Source organism: Cherax quadricarinatus, chromosome 51, assembly GCF_038502225.1.
Source record: "Cherax quadricarinatus isolate ZL_2023a chromosome 51, ASM3850222v1, whole genome shotgun sequence".
NCBI lineage: Eukaryota > Metazoa > Arthropoda > Malacostraca > Decapoda > Parastacidae > Cherax > Cherax quadricarinatus.
The window spans coordinates 14,753,895-14,758,542 of NC_091342.1; positions in this window are offsets into that span (position 1 = coordinate 14,753,895).

The window sequence follows — 4,648 nt, forward strand, 5'->3', positions numbered from 1 at the left end:
CTTCCTCAAGTGTTTTCCCTTTTCACTTATTACAGAATACATTAAATCGGGTTTTCACTTTAAATAAGGCATAAACTGTTGTGACGCCCGTTTCGTACCTACGCCCCCTTTCCCCTTGTTGTAATTTTATTTTTTTTTTCCCCTTTGCTTATTTTTACGCAACATTGGTGCCAAACATTTCACTTGTTAACCAAAACGGGGTAATTTTATCCCCCGTTTCCCCTCACTTTGTTTTTTTATTTTTTATCGGGTTTAACAACCATAGATCCAAAACGGTTTGAAAAAAAATCTTTTTGGGTTTCTCAATTTTTTTCCTAAAAATTTATCACCCCGGGTTTGTTATGATTTTTCACTTAAAAATTACGAAGTTGTTGCCCCTCAAAACACGAAGGTTCTCGGAGGCTTGTGTACCCACGTCTGCACCCACCATGTGTGTGTGTGGTTGTGTGTAGCTGCTGTTGTGTGTAGCTGCTGTTGTGTGTAGCTGCTGTTGTGTGTAGCTGCTGTTGTGTGTAGTTGTTGTGTGTAGCTGTTTTGTGTACTGCTGTGTGTGCTCTGTTTTTTAGTTTTGTGTGTGCTTTTGTGTGTCCTGCTGTTTTAGCTTTTTGGGAGCTGTGTTGTGTGTAGTGTTGTGTGTAGCTGTGTTTTTTGTAGCTTTGTTTTTGTTTTAGCTTTGTTGTGTATGCTGTTGTGTGAGTTGCTGGGTGTGGTTGGGTATTGTGTTGTGGGGGGGGTTTGTTAGTGTTGGAGTGGGGCAACCAACCCCACACACACACACACACACACACACACACACACACACACACACACACACACACACACACACGTACGTACGTACGTACGTTAACGAAATAACGAATTAGAGACACAACTAAATAGATTCCATTATTAAGGTATTTTCCTTGTTAGAAGATGGGATTAAAAGTATGATAGTTAGCTTGAAATTGATGAGAAGCAATGAGAAAACGATAAAGGAAAATGAGAAAACAATTAAGGAAAACGTCTTGAAATTAACACCGGAGGAGGATAAACGGGGGTAAATTGAGGTTTCAAGTGTGGGTTAACGAGTGCAATGAAGTGGGGAAAGGGGTTTTGAGAGAAAATTTTCAAATTATATAAGTAAAAAAAAATGGGACACCACAGGGGGTTATGCGGTTACCACTAATGTGTAACTAAAAATATGCTTAATAATGTTGGTAGAATTACCGACAATATGCGATACGTTGCCAGAACAAAATGTCGCATTCGTTGCGCATGTGTCCTTTTACCTAACGTAAAAATATGTGATTACCAGAATATATTTTTTTTTAGCTGTCACTTTCCCTCCCAGATGAGGATTAATTTGAAGATTTATAAGAGGAGTTAGCGTTAATGTTGTTATTTTCACTTAATGTAAATTCAGGGCACATGTTTGTTTATTTTTTGTATAGTCTTCGGAATCTGCGTTACCCAAGGCGCCTTTTTTTTTTTTGCCGTCTTCATTAATACTAGCCCGCAATTTAGCTGCTACAGGCAGAAAGAAAAGCAGAGTACGACACATAGACAGACCAGCACTGAAGCAGAGTGACTTTACCACTGGATCGCCATCTTTCAGGCATCGTTCAAAGCTCAGTGTCAATTGGACGCAGCCTGGCAACTACAGTAAACAGTTACACTGGAAATGTAATTCCATTCATCAGATGTGGATTACAGCAGGTGGATGGGACAGCCTGGGTCGACAGCCTCCGCACACTGGCCTCAGAGAACATGCAACACGAAATAACATTAAAGCGTTGCAACTGATCCTATGATCCTCGAGAATGTTGGAGCGAACAAGGATTTATTACTGGCTCACTGATAGATCCCCGAAAGCATTTCTGGTTGTATTTTTTCATATATCACGAAACTCAGTCTGCACTTTTCGAAATTAATGTACTTAATTTATCAGACGTAATAGGTGTTAGAAAAAGTTTGTGAGGGCTAGTAAGTGGATTTGTGAATCGTCTTTGGAGACGAAGGAAAGTAATATATTTTCCCAAAGACAAAAAGAGATTTCCATGGTTTATATTTAGTCGTGATTGAAGGAAGGAAGGGGAAAAACTGCTGGATATGTGACGTTTTAATTAGTTCCCACGAAAGAAGACTGCTAGTGCTCGTGCTATGATCAGAACACTGCTAGTGCTCGTGCTATGATCAGAACACTGCTAGTGCCCCGTGCTTTATCAGAACACCGCTGGGGGTTTTGTAGTCAGAACCAACAGTGCTCGTGCTGGGTCAGAACCTGGGGTCGTGCCTGTGTGAACACGCGGTTTTTTGCCATCGAACACCGCTGGGGCTCGGGGGTCAGAACCCCTGCCTGTTGTGCCTTTATCAGAACATGCCAGTATTCGTGCCATGATCGGGGGCACTGCTGGGGCTCGGCCCGGGTCGGGAAAACCCCCCCGGGGGCCTTTCCCCTGTCAGAACACTGCCAGTGCCCGCAAAAGATCAGAACACTCCCCGGGGCTTGCGCTATGTCAGAACACTGCCAGTGCTCCCGCCAATGACGGGCACTCCTGGGGCTTGTGCTATGGTCGGGAAAATGGGGGTGCTTCCGCCCGTCAAAAACCTGGTAGTGCTCGTGCCATGATCAGAACACTGGTAAAAAGGGTCGTTTCCCCCGGGTCAGAACACTGGAGTGCTTTGTGCCACGATCAGAACCTGGAGTGCCTTCCCTGCCAGATCGGGGAAGCTGGTAGTGCTCGGACGACGGAAAAATTACCCTCTTCCACAAACAGAACACTGGTAGTGCTCGTGCCACGATCAGAACACTGGTAGTGCTCGTGCCACGATCCGGGGCACGGGGCTCGTGCCACGATCAGGGCACTGGGATGCTCTTTCCAAAAAAGAACACTGGAGTGCCGTGCCTTTATCAGAACCGCTGGAGGTCAAAAACCCCGATCAGAACCTGGAGTGCTCGGCCCCATCGGAAATGGTGGTGCTTTTTGGGCCACGATCAGAACACTGGTAGTGCTCGTGCCACGATCAGAACACTGGTAGTGCTCGTGCCACGATCAGAACACTGGTAGTGTCGGTCGATCAGAACATTGGGAGTGTCGTGCCACGATCAGAACACTGGAGGCTCGTGCCCAAAACAGAACATTGGAGTGTCGTGCCCCATCAGAACACTGGGAAGGGCCGGGCCCCGATCAGAACACTGGAGTGCTCGTGCCCGATCAGGGCCCTGGCCCGTGCTCTTTCCCCGATCAGGGGGGAAAAATTATCCTGCCCACGATCAGAACCTGGAGGCTCGTTTCCACGATCAGAAAAACTGGGAACCCCCTCCAAATCAGAACACTGGTAGGCCCCGGGCCCCAAACAGAAACTGGAGTGCTCTTTCCACGACGAACCTGGAATTTGGCCACGACCCGAACACTGGTGGGGCCTTGCCCCATCAGAACCCGGAGGCTCGTGCCACGATCAGAAAACTGGAGGCTCGTGCCCGATCAGAAACACTGGAGGCTCGTGCCCGATCAGGGAAAACCCCCTAGGCCCCCTGCCCCGATCAGAACACTGCTAGTGCTTTTTGGTATGGGTCGAACATCCCAATTCTTTCTATGATCGGGAAAACCAAATATTCGTGCCATGATCAAACACCCCAGTGCTCGTGATGATCAGAACCTGCCAGTGCTCGTGGGCCCGTCAGAACACCGCAGGGTCCTGCAAAAGATCAGAACACCCTTGGCTTGAACTGATCAGAACACTGCTAATTTCCCTGCCCGGGGGAGGCTTCTAATTTTTGTGCCATGATCAGAACCCGGGGAGTGCCGTGCCCCGGGTCAGAACCCTGGAGTGCTCGTGCCATGATCAGAACACTGGAGTGCCGTGCCACGACGAACACTGGTAGGCCCCTGCCACGGGAAAACAGAACACTGGTAGTGCTCGTGCCACGATCAGAACACTGGTAGTGCTCGTGCCACGATCAGAACACTGGTAGTGCTCGTGCCACGATCAGAACACTGGTAGTGCTCGTGCCACGATCAGAACACTGGTAGTGCTCGTGCCACGATCAGAACACTGGTAGTGCTCGGGAAAGATCAGAACACTTGGGGTGCTCGCCCGATCAGAACCCGGTAGTGCTCGGGGCCCGTTCAGAACACTGGAGTGCTTTGTGCCCCGACGAACACTGGAGTGCTCGTGCCCGATCAGGAAAACTGGAGTGCTTTGTGCCACGATCGAACCTGGGGTGCTCAAAAACCCCGGGTCGGGAAAACCCGGTAAAATCCTGGCCCCGATCAGAACACTGGAGTGCCGTGCCCGATCGGGAAAACCGGGAGTGCTCGTGCCCACGATCGGGAAAACCCGGTGGCCTGTTTCCACGATCGGAAAAACCCGGAGTGCCGTGCCACGATCAGAACATTTTGGAGGCTGGCCCCGATCAGAACATGGGTGCTTTTGGCCACGATCAGAACACTGGTAGTGCTTCCGCACGATCAGAACCCCTGGAGTGCTCGTGCCACGATCAGAACCTGGAGTGCTCGTGCCCGATCAGAACACGGGGTTCGGCCCAGATCAGAACCTGGTAGTTTCCCCAGTCAGAAATGGGAAAGGGCCCTGCCCGGCGGGAAATGGTAGTGCCTGGCAAATTTTGATCCGGCCCCAGCAAAACCAAATTTTAACCCGGGAAGCG